This window comes from Somniosus microcephalus, chromosome 2, assembly GCF_052327205.1.
Source record: "Somniosus microcephalus isolate GS21.2 chromosome 2, FLI_Smic_1.0, whole genome shotgun sequence".
Taxonomy (NCBI): domain Eukaryota; kingdom Metazoa; phylum Chordata; class Chondrichthyes; order Squaliformes; family Somniosidae; genus Somniosus; species Somniosus microcephalus.
In genome coordinates this window covers 302545572-302561019 of record NC_140988.1, presented here as the reverse complement: position 1 = coordinate 302561019, position 15448 = coordinate 302545572, and the positions used below count along the sequence as shown (strand labels likewise).

The 15448-nt window shown below is 48.2% G+C and overlaps 1 protein-coding gene across 2 annotated transcripts in view; it reads right to left on the bottom strand.

Moving 5' to 3' along the window:
* The window catches only part of dcaf12 (DDB1 and CUL4 associated factor 12), a 134173-nt gene that overhangs the window by 94755 nt on the left and 23970 nt on the right, over window positions 1-15448 (bottom strand). The window lies entirely within an intron of this gene.

The window sequence follows — 15448 nt, the reverse complement described above, 5'->3', positions numbered from 1 at the left end:
ACTCTTTGAGTGAAGAAATTCTTCCTCATCTCTGTTTTAAATGATTTGCCCGCTATTTTTAGACTGTGGCCCCTGGTTCTGTGCTCCCCGGCCATTGGAAACATTCTCTCTGAATTCAGCCTGTCCAGGCCTGCCATAATTTTATATGTTTCGATGAGATCCCCTCTCAATCTTCTAAACTCCAGTGAGTACAAGCCCAAACTATTTAATCTCTCTTCGTAGGTCATTCCCGCCATTCCAGGTATCAGCCTGGTGAATCGCCGTTGCACTCTTTCCATGGCAAGAACATCCTTCCGCAGATGGGGCGACCAAAACTGTACACAATACTCCAGATGCGGTCTCACCAGCACCTTGTACAGCTGTAGTAAGGTATCCCTATTCCTATACTCGAACCCCCTTGATATGAAGGCCAACATACCATTTGCCTTCTTAATCGCCTGTTGCACCTGCATGCTCTCCTTCAGTGACTGGTGCACAAGAACACCCAGGTCCCTCTGCACTTCCCCATCTCCCAATCTATTGCCATTTAGAGAATAATCTACCCTCCTGTTTTTACCCCCAAAGTGGATAACCTCGCATTTATCCACATTATAGTGCATCTGCCACGTATCCGCCCATTCCCCCAACCTGTCCAAATCGCACTGTAGCCTCCTGACATCCTCATCAGAGCCCACCCCTCCTCCTAGTTTAGTGTCGTCAGCGAATTTGGAAATATTGCATCCAATTCCCTGATCCAGATCATTTATATATATTGTGAACAGCTGGGGTCCCAGGACAGATCCTTGCGGCACCCCGCTGGTCACTGCCTGCCACTCCGAAAACGAGCCGTTTATTCCAACTCTCTGTTTTCTATCCGCCAGCCAGTTCTCTATCCACGTTAATACTTTGCCCCCAATCCCATGAGCCTTAATTTTGCATGATAATCTTTTGTGTGGAACCTTATCGAAGGCTTTCTGGAAGTCAAGGTACACCACATCCACTGGCTCTCCCCCATCTATTTTACCAGTTACTTCCTCAAAAAATTCCAGCAGATTAGTCAAACACGATTTACCCTTTGTAAATCCATGTTGACTCTGTCCGATCCTTTCCCCATTTGTCAAGTGCTCCGCTATTTTATCCTTAATAATGGACTCTAGCATTTTGCCCACAACCGATGTAAGGCTTACTGGTCTATAATTCCCTGCTTTCTCTCTACCCCCCTTTTTAAATATTGGGGTAACATTAGCTACCCTCCAATCCACGGGTACTGTTCCCGAGTCAATGGAGTTCCGGAAGATGATCCTTAGAGCATCTGCTATCTCCAGGGCCACCTCCTTAAGTACCCTAGGATGTAGTTTATCAGGCCCCGGGGATTTGTCGGCCTTCAGTCCCCTCAACTTACCCAACACCATATCCCTAGAGATACTAATTTCTGTCAGTTCCTCCCTCTCATTAGTCCCTATGTTTGCCAATATTCCTGGGAGGTTATTTGTGTCCTCCTTTGTGAATACAGAACCAAAGTATGAGTTTAATTGGTCTGCCATTTCCTTATTCTCCATTATATATTCTCCCGAATCGGACTGCAAGGGACCGACTTGGGATTTTACCAGTCTTTTCCTCCTGATATACCGATAAAAGCTTTTGCAGTCTGTCTTTATGTTTGCTGCAAGTTTACTTTCGTATTCTATTTTCCCCTTCCTGATTAATCCCTTTGTCCTCTTTTGCTGTATCCTGCACTGCCCCCAATCTTCCGGTCTGGTGCTTTTTTTTGCCAGTTGATATGCCCTTTTTTTTGATTTTATGCTGTCCCTAATTTCCCTCGTTATCCACGGTTGAGTCACCTTTTTAGGTTTATTTTTATGCCAAACCGGTATAAACATGTTCTGGAATTCTTCCATTCTATCTTTGAATGCTTGCCATTGTCTATCCACTGTCAATCCCCCCAGAAACACCACCCAATCAAATCTTACCCAATTCCCGTCTCATACCCTCGTAATTCCCTTTATTTAAGTTCTGGACCTTAGTCTCTGATTCAATTTCCTCACTCTCCATCTCGACTGAGAGCTCGATCATATTATGATCGCTCTGACCCAAGGGGCCTCGTACAAGAAGATTGCTGATAAGTCCCTTCTCATTGCACAATACCCAGTCTAAAATGGCCTGATCTCGAGTCGCCTCCTCGACAAATTGGTCCAGATAACCGTCCCGAAAACATTCCAGGAATTCCTCCTCCTCAGAATTTTTACTAATTTGGGTAGTCCAATCAATATGTAAATTAAAGTCACCCATGATGACAGCTGTGCTCTTATCGCACGCTTCTCTAATTTCCCTTTTTATGCCTTCCCTCACCTCCATATTACTATTTGGAGGCCTATATATCACACCCACTAACGTTTTCCTCCCCTTGCTATTTCTCATTTCTACCCATACAGATTCCGTTTCATCCGAGTTAATATCCTTCCTTTCCATTGCATTAATCCCCTCCTTTACCAGCAATGCTACCCCACCTCCCCTACCTTTTTGCCGATCCTTCCTAAATATTGTATATCCCTGGATGTTAAGTTCCCAGCCTTGCCCACCCTGCAGCCACGTTTCTGTAATCCCAATCAAATCATACTTGTTTACCTCTATTTCCACAACTAATTCATCCACCTTGTTCCTAATGCTTCTAGCATTAAGATACAAAGCCTTCAGGCTTGCTTTTTTCACACTCTCATTATGAATTAGTTTGGCCCTTTGTGTTTCTCTCCTTTGCTTATTGCTTCTCACCTTTCTACCATCTATTTCTGACTTCATATGACTTCCCTCTTTTCCACTACCTAGGTTCCCATCCCCCTGCCAAATTAGTTTAAATCCTCCCGAACCGCCCTAGAAAATATTACCCCGAGGACATCGGCTCCCTCACAGTTCAGGTGTAGACCGTCCCCTTGGTACAGGTCACTCCTCCCCAAGAACTGGTTCCAATGCCTCAAGAATTTAAATCCCTCTCCCTTGCACCACTGCTCAAGCCACGTATTTAGCTTATCTATCTTACTCTCTCTAAACTTATTAGCTCGTGGCACTGGTAGCAATCCAGAGATTACTACCTTTGAGGTCCTACTTTTCAATTTAGCTCCTAACTCCCTAAATTCAGCTTGTAGGACCTCCTCCCTCTTTTTACCTACATCGTTGGTACCTACATGTACCACGACAACTGGCTGATCCCCCTCCCCCTTCAGAATGCTCTGCACCCGCTCCGAGACATCCTTGACCCTTGCACCAGGGAGGCAACATACCATCTTGGAGTCTCGGTCTCGGCCACAGAAACTCCTATCTATCCCCCTTACAATTGAATCCCCTATCACTATAGCCCTATCCCTCTTTTTCCCGCCCTTCTGTGCAGCAGAGCCAGTCATGGTGCCCTGAACCTGGCTGCTGGTGCCTTCCCCTGATAAGTCATCTCCCCCAACAGTACCCAAAACGGTAAACCTGTTTTGGAGGGAGATGACCACAGGTGACTCCTGCACTACCTTCCTGCCTTTACCCTGCCTTTTGGTCACCCATTTACTGTCTGAGCTAGCCTTTACCTGCGGTGTGACCAACTCACTGAATGTGCTATCCACAACATCCTCAGCATCGCGTATGCTCCAGAGTGAGTCCATTCGCAGCTCCAGCGCCGCCATGCGGTCCGCTAGGAGCTGCAGCTGGACACACTTCCTGCACACATAGTTGTCAGGGACAGTGTCCCTGATTTCCCACATGGCACAGGAGGAGCATGACACGGGTCCGAGCTGCCCTTCCATGACTTAACCCTTACAATACCCTTTTATTTACTACGATTTAGCTTGCCTTCATTAGCCGAGGCATAGAATATAAGAGCAGGGAGGTTATGATGGAGCTGTACAAAACGCTGGTTAGGCCACAGCTGGAATACCGTGTGCAGTTCTGGTCGCCACACTATAGGAAGGATGTGATTGCTTTGGAGAGGGTGCAGAGGAGATTCACCAGGATGTTACCTGGGCTGCAGCGCTTCAGCTATGAAGAAAGACTGGACAGGCTAGGGTTGTTTTCCTTGGAGCAGAGAAGGCTGAGGGGGGACCTGATTGAGGTGTACAAAATTATGAGGGGCATAGATAGGGTGGATAGAAAGGAACTTTTTCCCTTAGTAGAGGGGTCAATAACAAGGGGGCATAGATTCAAAGTAAGGGGCAGGAGGTTTAGAGGGGATTTGAGGAAGAACTTTTTCACCCAGAGGGTGGTTGGAATCTGGAACTCACTGCCTGAAAGGGTGGTAGAGGCAGGAACCCTCACAACATTCAAGAAGCATTTGGATGAGCACTTGAAATGCCATAGCATACAAGGCTACGGACCAAATGCTGGAAAATGGGATTAGATTAGACAGGGCTTGATGGCCGGTGTGGACGCGATGGGCCGAAGGGCCTCTTTCTGTGCTGTATACTCTATGGTAATTTCCAATGGCATTTAAAAGGATCCTCACCTGCTTGCAATTAAACGCTGCAAAGCTTTGAGAGACATTTTGCTTGTATTAGATTGTGTTTTTTATTACTTAAGAGTATTTTAACATTCTGAACTCTTAAGGGGTTTTTGATGATGCACGTTTTCATGGAAGTCCTTCTGACAATTCCACTCTAGCTAGAGGACGAGCAGTAACAGAAGGAAGGAGCAAATAGAGCTGCAGGGAGACCAAATAGAAGGAAGCGTGTTCATAGGAATCCTTACCGTCCAAACAGAGTGTAGAAATTCTCTGAGGAGCAGTGCATAAGGAGACTGTACTTTAAGGAGACAGTCACAGAAATGTGTCACCTCCTGCAACATTACCCATTGTAGTCAAGAGCACTGCAGCCTTCAACTCCCTCCAGCTGCCACCAAAATATCAGTATCAGTTAGTCTGCAGTTCATGCTTGCATGAAGCAGGTGATTTCTCACGGTTGCTGGAGCAAACACATTCATCATTTCCCCCATGGACATCCAGAAGCAGGCTGCCTCCAAATCCAGGGTCTCACTGACTGCACCCACATCACCTTGCAGCCTCCTTCACATGCCCTCATTGCATTCTTGAATCGCAAGGGCCTCCATTGGTGTCAGGATGTAAGAACATAAGAAATAGGAGTAGGAGTAGGCCAAACGGCCCCTCGAACCTGCTCCGCCATTCAATAAGATAATGGCTGATCATCCACCTCAACTCCACTTTCCCGCCCGATCTCCATATCCATTGATTCCCCTAGAGTCCAAAAATCTATCTATCTCAGCCTTGAATATACTCAAAGACTCAGCATTCACAGCCCTCTGGGGCAGAGAATTTCAAAGATTTACAACACTGAGTGAAGAAATTCCTCCTCATCTCAGTCTTAAATGGCCTACCCCTTATCCTGAGACTATGCCCCCTAGTTCTAGACACTCCAGCCAGGGGAAACAACCTCTCAGCATCAACTCTGTCAATTCACTTCAGAATCTTGTTTGTTTCAATGAGATCACCTCTCATTCTTCTAAACTCCAGAGATTATAGGCCCATTCTACACAATCTCTCATCATAGGACCGCCCTCTCATCCCAGGAATCAATCTAGTGAACCTTCGTTGCACCACCTCCAAGGCAAGTATATCCTTCCTCAGATAAGGAGACCAAAACTGTGCACAGTACCCCAGCTGTGGTCTCACCAAGGCCCTGTACAATTGTAGTAAGACTTCCTTACTCTTATACTCCAACTCCCTTGCAATAACGGCCAACATGCCATTTGCCTTCCTTATTGCTTGCTGTACCTGCATGCAAGTTTTCTGTGTTTCTTGCACGAGGACACCCAAATCTCTCTGAACACCAACATTTAAAAGTTTCTCACCATTTAAAAAAATATTGTTTTTCTATTCTCCGTACCAAAGTGAATAACCTCACACTTTCCTACATTATACCTCATCTGCCACCTTACTGCTCACTCAGTCTATCTATATCCCTTTGCAGACCCCGTGTTCTCCACACAGCTTACTGTCCCACCTAGCTTTGTATCGTCAGCAAACGTGGATACATTACACTCAGTGATATACCTATCAATTCAGTCCATGAAAAGCGACGAGTTAAGATAGTAACTATAGGTTTTTATTGGCTAAATAACAGAGCCCACCCTCGTGGGCGATCGGTTCCAACAAGGGAGAATACTAGCCAAGCGGTCACCTTTATACCTGGGCAAGCAGGCGGAGCCATGGGCGGAGTCAGCTGAGGTAAGCCCAGGTATAGCAGTGTGCATGGCAAGAGGTAACCTTGTGTATCGATAACAACAGTGTAAACAGTGATAACAACAGTGTAACAATAGTGAACGGTTGTGAACGGTAACAGTGGTTTACCACATTCACCCCTTGTTTAAAATCGAGTCCGGCGGGGTGAAGTGTACTACCAGTTCGTGTATGTCAGTCTCTCAGGAGGCCTCGTAAGCCTTTCTGATCGGCGCAGCAGCGGCGGCGGTGGTGCAGTATCCGATGGTAATGCTGGTGTCTGCGTGGTCGACGAAGGCTCCTGGGGTTCCGGCATGCCGTCTACAGGAGCTGGATTTGGGGGAGTGGTGGGGGGTAACGGTGGTATCTCGGGGGTGCCTGAGGGTGCGAGGTCTCGCAAGGAGACAGTGTCCTCCCGCCCGTCTGGGTATGCCACATAGGCGTACTGGAGGTTGGCGTGCAGGAGGTCCACCCTCTCGACCAGGGGGTCCGTTTTATGGGCCCTCACGTGCTTCCGCAGCATTAACATCATGGTCCTGCTGGTCGCGGCCGCAGATGGTGACGTTATCTAGATAAGGGAACGTGGCCTGGAGCACGTTCTGGTCGACCATCCGGTCCATCTCCCTTTGGAAGACCGAGACTCCGTTGGTGACGCCGAAGGGAACCCTAAGGAAGTGGTAGAGGCGGCCGTTTGCCTCGAAGGCGGTATACTGGCGGTCCTCAGGGCGGATAGGGAGTTGGTGATAGGCTGACTTGAGGTCGATGGTGGAGAATACCCGGTACTGTGCAATCTGGTTGACCATATCAGATATGCGGGGAAGGGGGTATGCGTCCAGCTGGGTGTACCGGTTTATGGTTTGGCTGTAGTCGATGACCAGGCGGTGTTTATCGCCGGTCTTAACAACTACGACCTAGGCACGCCAGGGGCTGGTGCTCCCCTCGATGATGCCCTCCTTCAGGAGTCGCTGCACCTCAGAGCTAATAAAAGCTCTGTCCCCGGTGCTGTACCGCCTGCTCTTGGTAGCGACAGGTTTACAGTCACGGGTGAGGTTAGCAAACAAGGAGGGGGGCGGGGCTTTGAGGGTGGAGAGGCCGCAGGTGGTACGCGGTGGGCGGTTTAAAATTTGCTGGTTGTAGACTGAGTGGGGGGAGGGGTCCACCGTAAGCCAAAGTGACACTTTGAAGGTGGCATTGAAAATCCAGCCCTAGTAGGACGGCAGCGCAGAGCTGGGGCAGGACGAGAAGTTTAAAATTTTTATATTCCGTGCCCCTAACCAACAGGGTCACTACACAGTAGCTGCTAATGTCTGTTGAATGGGACTTCGCCGCCATCGAAATCCGATGCGCGCTGGCCGGACAGTGAGGGAGTAGCAGCTCACCATGTCTGGATGAATAAAACTCTCCGTGCTTCCGCTGTCGAACAGGCAGGACGTGGCGTGGCCGTTTACTTCGATGTCCATCATGGACTTGGACAGATGATGCGGGAGAGCTTGGTCAAGCGTGACGGAGGCCAGTGTATGGCTGAGCGAGCTGCTGTAGTCTGCAGGCGAGGCGGTGGTCGGGTCTGGAGACAGAACGGCGGCCGAGTGCGGCGAACAAAATGGTGGCGCCCATGACGCGGGTCCCCACGAAGTTGGACAAAATGGCAGAGAAGATGGCCGCCCCCACAACTCACGAGGCACTGCTGGCGTCTGTGGCCTTGATCAAAGATGGCCGCCCCCACAACTCACATGAGGCAATGCTGGCGTCTATGGCTTTCCCCCTGCAGGCGTTTACAAAGTGGCCTTTCTTTTTACAGCCGGAGCAGGTCGCGTTCCTTGCAGGGCAGCGCGCCCTTTGATGTCTCGCCTGGCCACAGAAGCAGCAGCTGGCGGCCCGATCGCGGAGGTCCGCTGCCACAGCGGGTCCCGGGGGGTGGCGGTCCCGATCGATTCCGGGACACCAACGCCGTGGTGGGTCCCAGGGGTGGCGGTGCGAGGGGAATTGCGGCCGGAGTCGGGCCCGAGTCCCAGGGTCGCGCAGCACAGTACCTGGAGTACGCCTCGAGGTCCCGATGGGCCACTTCCAGAGAGCGAGCGAGGGCTGCAGTTGTATTCAAGTCGAGGTCCTTTGATTCGAGCAGTCTTTGCCGTGAGTAGTCGGACCGAAGGCCTTTCACGAAGGCATCGCGGATGTTCCCTTCAGTATTTTCTGCAGCCGTTACAGCTTTAAAGTCACAGTCCCTGCCGAGTGTTTGTAGCGCCCGTAAAAATTCATCTACAGACTCTCCTGGCTGTTGCGAGCGGGATCTTAGGAGATGTCTGGCATACATAGAATTTATACAGGGCTCCGGTACTGCTCTTTCAGCAGGTTGAGGGCGTCCTCGTATGTAGCACGGTCCCGGATGAATGCAAATACTTTAGGGCTCACCTGGGCGGTCAGAACTCTTAGTTTGGATCCCAGAGGCACGCCGGATTCTCCCAGGTAGGATTCGAAACAGCTCAGCCAGTGTTCGAAGTCGAGGGCTGAGTTCGCTGCCTGTGGGTTTAGATCCAGGTACGGCGGTCGGAGGGCTCGCAGCCAGGCCGGCTGCTGTGGCTGTTGTAGCTGGCCGTTTGGCTGGTCGTTTGGCTGCTCCGATCCACTCATTTCAAAATTTAGCCAATAAAATTGATATACCTATCAATTCAGTCCATGAAAAGCGACGAGTTAAGATAGTAACTATAGGTTTTTATTGGCTAAATAACAGAGCCCACCCTCGTGGGCGATCGGTTCCAACAAGGGAGAATACTAGCCAAGCGGTCACCTTTATACCTGGGCAAGCAGGCGGAGCCATGGGCGGAGTCAGCTGAGGTAAGCTCAGGTATAGCAGCGTGCATGGCAAGAGGTAACCTTGTGTATCGATAACAACAGTGTAAACAGTGATAACAACAGTGTAACAATAGTGAACGGTTGTGAACGGTAACAGTGGTTTACCACACTCAGTCCCTTCATCTAGGTCATTAATATAGATTGTAAATAGCTGAGGCCCAAGCACTGATCCTTGTGGCACCCCACTAGTTACAGCCTGCCAACCTGAAAAAGATCCGTTTAGCCCTACTCTGTTTTCTGTCCATGCTGCTGTATTACCCCCCAACACCATGAGCCTTTATCTTGTGTAATAACCTTTTATGTGGCACCTTATCGAATGCCTTTTGGAAATCCAAATATACTACATCCACTGGTTCCCCTTTACCTACCCTGCTAGTTACATCCTCAAAAAACTCCAATAAATTTGTCAAACACGATTTCCCTTTCATAAAACCATGTTGACTCTGCCTAATCATGCTATGATTTTCTAAGTGCCAAGATACCACTTCCTTAACAATGGATTCCGGCATTTTCCCTACTACTGATGTCAGGCTAACTGGCCTGTAGTTCCCTCTTTTCTCCCTCCCTCCTTTCTTGAATAGTGGTGTTACATTTGCTACCTTCCAATCCGCTGGGACTGTTCTAAAATCTAGGGAATTTTGGAAGATCAAAATCAATGCAACCACTATTTCTGCAGCCACCTCTTTTAGAACCCTAGGATGTAGGCTGTCAGGTCCAGGGGATTTGTCGGATTTTAGTCCCATTAGTTTCTCTAGTATATGTGTATAGAGGCAAGACCTCCTTATGTTTTTGTACTCTACCACCTGTTCTTAACCAGACTTTCCTGCAAGAGTGGAAGTGGGTTAATATGTGCCCTGCTGAAGGGTTTTGAAGATGTGCGAGGCAGCTGAGCATAGTGTGCATCATCAGAGGAATAAGGAGCAAGTGTGGCCAAGAGGGGAAGTAGCTGCAAGGGCAGTGGCTGGTCCAGAGGTTGAGCGCATAAGCAGAAGGTGGTGCAGTGACGTATCCTATTGCAATTAGAGAAGCAGCATGGGAACTAAGGGAAGGATTGATAGTGCTGGGACTAAGGTAAGGTGGTGCAGGGCTGTACAGTGAGAGACGTGAAGGTGAGTCTTACCTTGGCAGTCCTGGGGAGGTCATTAAATTTCTTCCTGCACTCCCATCAAGTCCTGGGAAGAATGCGGATGGCATTGATTTGCTCTGCCACCTCTCTGTTGTTATTGATGCATTTGACTGGGCACCCATCGGAGGGGGAAGAGGTCCTCCTTTTTGTTGCTCAGTGTGGCTGCATCAAAGAATGGGGGAAGAGGGGGCCCTCTACGTAGTCACGCTGCCCACTCCTTTAGAAACTTGCTTTTGACTAACCACCATTGAAAAGTGCACATCCCTTTAAAAGAGGCTGCAGGCTGCCTTTAAGTAGCAGTCGTCCAGCTGGATTTCCTGTCCTTTCAATCAGCGAACAGTGGTAGCAGCAGCTCACCAATTTTAAATTAATCAAGCCTCCTGCCAACATCAGGCTGCCAAATCGGTTGGCCCGTCCACTAGCCACCCTATATATGGCCGAAAATTACTTCCATGAATTGTGTCTCTGATTTTCCTTTCTACTTGTGGGAAAGAAGCTAGGTTTATTCAATGTCCATCACTTATGAATCCAGTGAGAATGGAAACTCAGTGAAGAGTTGTAGCACTAATTCATGCCCCATCACTCCATAATAGTACCACTTCACCTCCCAGAATAACTGACTCGATCGAGCATTGAATTCCCATGTACCAGAACAATTCCATGCCCAGAAATTTCTTTACAGATTTAAGTTTATATTTTTTGGTTCCATCAAAGGAAATTTCTTCAGACTTGTCTGCCTCTAAAAAGAGTTTTCCCATTTGCACTCTGTGCCTGACCTCCATTAACCAGCATAGCCTTACCATATCTCGTGCAGCAAGACTGATGACAGAGAATGTAGGCCTAAGGTCATTGGGTTTTAAGTTCCACTCTCGGTCCATGTGGATCTGGGGTTACCAAGGAACCTGTGTCATATCACAGCAGGGACAGTTCTATGTGTCAAATCATAAACATTATTCGAATACACAAACAAGGAAGTATTACTATTATTATATAGAGCACTGGTCAGGCCTCTTTGGAAGAGTGCCTTGCGTGCCCCAGCTTAGGAAGACCAGTGAACATTCATCAAGAAGGAAATAAGTAATATTGCCAGACTGGGAAAACATGGTTATATTCCCAAGATGCGAGGGGAAAAGAAAGAAAATGAGAACTTGCATTTCTACAGCCCCTTTCATGTCCTCAGGACATCCCAGAGCCAATGGATTATTTCTGAAGTGTAGTCATCATTGTTATGTAGGCAAACATGACAGCCCATTTGCGCAAAGCAAGGTCACACAAACAGCAGAGATGTTGGCCCAGAAATTCGAGTCGGGGGCTTGCCGCGCGTGTAAGCCCCCGATCTGCACTTACCCGACGCGCCGGCCGTTGAGCTTCAGGGACGCCTGGAATTGCTGTTTTAAAATGTTGACTCCCGGGCAGCGTCTGACGTCACGCCGCCCAGGAGTGCAGCCAGCGCGAAGCCTGTAGCGCGCTGTGCAACTGAGACACGCCCCTTGAGGTCTCAGTTTAACAGGACACGCCCCCAATGTTTCTGCCACGCTGCTAAGCATTTTTACATGCAAAGCAGCAGTTTAAATAGGTTTTTGGAAGTTTTTTTGAAGCTTTTGGTAACTTTTATAAACTTTTAAAAACGTTTACATTATTTTGAAGAATCTGAAGTCGTTTTAAACAGAATTAAAGCAATTTAAAGACTTTTAAAAGCCCTAAAAGAATTTTTTTAATTCCATTTATTTATTTAGCAATGTCGTCGTCATACGTGTCTTCACACTGTTCCCTTTGGGGAACTGTGTGAAGTGGTGGAAGGATTTATGGCCATGATTAACGCTCATTCCGTGACCGTAACCATCTTTGAACCAGCCATTAGGGTGGTTAGTCCTATGGCGGAAGGGTTTTACGGGCTCCCACAAGCTATACAAGGAGGGGGGGCCACCCACACCCACGGACGCAAATATCCCACTGGATGTCAACCCAGAATTTAGAGCCGGAGCTCCGACTCCACTTGCCGACTGTCTGGAGCGGGGTTCGAAACCCTACCCTGATCTAGGCCCAGCGGCGGGGATCCTACCGCTATGCCAAAGGCCCAATCCGATTAGCAACGTGAAATGGCTGGAATGAGCACAATTCACGGCATTAAAAGAACTCACAATTGAACTGATGATGACCTCAGCAATCTCCTCAAGGAGGTGGAGGCGCAGCGCCTGCTCATCATTGGTAATGAGAAGTCAAAGGCGCCGCAAAAAGGGCAGATGATAGCTTGGTCTTTCAAGTGGCAGCATAGGGCTCCAGTCACGGGGAGGGAAAAGGCGCAGGAAACGTATGGGTGTCACCTTTTGTGCGGAGTGGGCCTTTTGCGTAGCAGTAAGCATCCCCGCCGCTGGGCCAGAAGGAGTAGGGTTTCGAACCCCACTCCAGACAGTCCCGGCAAGTGGAGTCGGAGCTCCAACTATAAATTCTGGGTGGACATCCAGCGGGATACTTGCGTCCGTGGGTGTGGGTGGCCCCCCCCCCCCTCAGATGGGTTGTGGGAGCCCGTAAAACCCTCACGCCATAGGACTAACCACCCTAATGGCTGGTTCAAAGATGATTACGGTCACGGAATGAGCGTTAATCACGGCCATAAATCCTTCCACCACTTCATACAGTTCCCGAAAGGGAACAGTGTGAGGATACGTACGGCGATGACCTCTTGCGCAATGCACCTCCTTGGACCCTCAGTCGCAGATACGAGGGGGCAAATCGTGCAATTGTTAAATTTTTCATTTTATTGACATGTAAAATGTTGGCCCAGTAATTCCCTTCCAAATGCGCGAGTACGGTCGGGGTACTTACGCGTCTGGCCGGAGGAAATGCCGGTTTTCAGCATGCACAGCGCATGCAGGGAAAACCGGCATTTCCTGTCCTCTGAACGAAGGGGTTCAGAGGCAGAACGCGTGCGCAGTAAAATTCGCCGCTTTCACTCATGCTTTCAGTGAGGTCAAGTCCTTACAACTTACACATGAAAAAAGCATGGGTACAGTTGCTCCAGAGGCTGCGGAGGAAGATATTTCTTATCGTGGAGCTTCTGAAAGTATGTATGTCTGTATATATTCCTTTGCGTGTTATGTATATATTCCTTTACTTATGTGTATGAATGTATTATTTAATTATGACTTTCAGAGAAAGTAACTTATTGGAAAATCATAATTAAAAACATACATTCATACACATAAGTAAAGGAATATAAAACATACATACATATACGTAAAGGAATATATGCGGACATACATACATAATTACTTATTACTGATGAAAAGTTTCTTTCTTAAAAGTGCTGGAAATGTTACATTACTCATTTTAGAACACTCATTTTCACATTCAATTCACACAGCCACAATTGCTCCTTCTACCTACCGTTCTGAAAACCCGTTTAAAAAAAAAAATTTAAACTTTAAAACTTACTTAAAATTTCTTAAAATAACTTCCCTCCCTTTCCCAAACAAAAATATTGCCTTTCAGAAGCTCCACGATAAAATAGATCTTCCTCCGCAGCCTTGGAACAACTTTACACATGCTTTTTTCAAGTGTAACTTGTAAGGACTTACCCTCACTGAATCCATGAATGAAATCGACAAAGTTCACTGCGCAAGCGCTGCCTGTGCAGTCGCACGCGCTGTGCCTATGAACCCCTTCGTTCCGAGGACTGGAAATGCTGGCGTTCCCCGCATGCGCTGTGCATGCTGAACGCCGGCATTTCCAACGGCCAGATGCGTGAGTACCCAGACCGTACTCACGCATTTGGTCACGAATTTCTGGCCCGTTATGATTGAATTCCTTAAAATAATGAAGGGGATCGACAAGATCAATAGGAAGGACTTCACTCCAGTAGGGGAATCCAAAACAACTGTTCCTAATCTTAAAATTCAAGTTATGCCAAAGTGAATCTAGGAAACCTTATTCCCAGGAATGGTTGAGAGAATATGGAACACAGTGGTTCAAAAGGCCACAGATACAAAGTCAAAGGAGGTGTCTTAAAAAGGCAGATACATGCATAAAGGTATTTAGGTATATGGAGAAAACGCAGGGAATTTAGATTAATAAATTTAAGCCACCACAGACAACAATAATAGCAGACCTAACTCCATGGGTTTATGTTGGAATATATGCAGGCTTATATTACTTTGGAGATTTTCAAGTACCATCATAGCTCCAAGTCAATTGCATTTCCTTATACCAATCACTAGGTGACTCAATGTGGTAGACTATCCTTTATCCGAAAACCTCGGGACCAGCCGAGTTTCGGATAAAGGAGAATTTCGGATTTCGGAAGGTGGGTCGGCGGGGGGGGGGGGGGGTTGCGCGCACGACTTACGCTGACGCTCAGCATAAGTCAGTCGGGGTCGGCGGGGGTCGGGGCCGGCGGGGTCCGCGGTTGTCGGGGCTGGCGGGGTCGGCGGTTGTCGGGGTCCGCGGGGGGGTCGGCGGTTGTCGGGGCCGGCGGGGTCCGCGGGGGGGTCGGCGGTTGTCGGGGCCGGCGGGGTCCGCGGGGGGGGTCGGCGGTTGTCGGGGCTGGCGGGGTCGGCGGTTGTCGGGGCCGGCGGGGGGTCGTGCGCACGACTTACCCTTTATCCGAACTTCCGAAACCGGAACCCTTTCGTTCGTACGCACGACTTACGCTGAACGAAAAAACCTTCGGTTTTCGGAAGTCCGGATAAAGGGTAGTCTACCTGTACTAACACTCCAAAGCCACTTCTGTTCCTGTAACAGGAAAGTGTAGCCTACTTCCCATTTCTGTAAAAAAAAACTCAGGCTATTTACCAGAGTGATGCAAACCCCATTTCAGATAATTATGTAATGACTCCAATTGTCAGGCAGCACTGTATTGAACCGGTTCATTTCAGAGATCTGTAGGCATACTTAAAGTCACTATCCTAGGTGTACTTAATTCCCTGGAGGTTTTTTTTTGTAGTATACCACTGAAAGAAAGACTTGCATTTCTATAGCACCTTTCACTACCTCAGGACATCCCAAACTGCTTTACAGCCAATTAGTGGAGTCACTGTTGTGATGTTAGGAAACAGGGCAGCTAATCTGCACACAGCAAGCTCCCACAAACAGCAATGTGATAATGACCAAATAATCTGTTTTAGTGATGTTGATTGAGGGATAAATATTGGTCAGGACACTGGGAATAACTCCCGTGTTCTTCTTCGAAATAGTGCCATGGCATCTCTTACATCCACATTAGAGAGCAGATGGGGCCTCAGCTTAACGTCTCATCCAAAAGACGGCACCTCCAACAGTGCAGCACTCCCTCA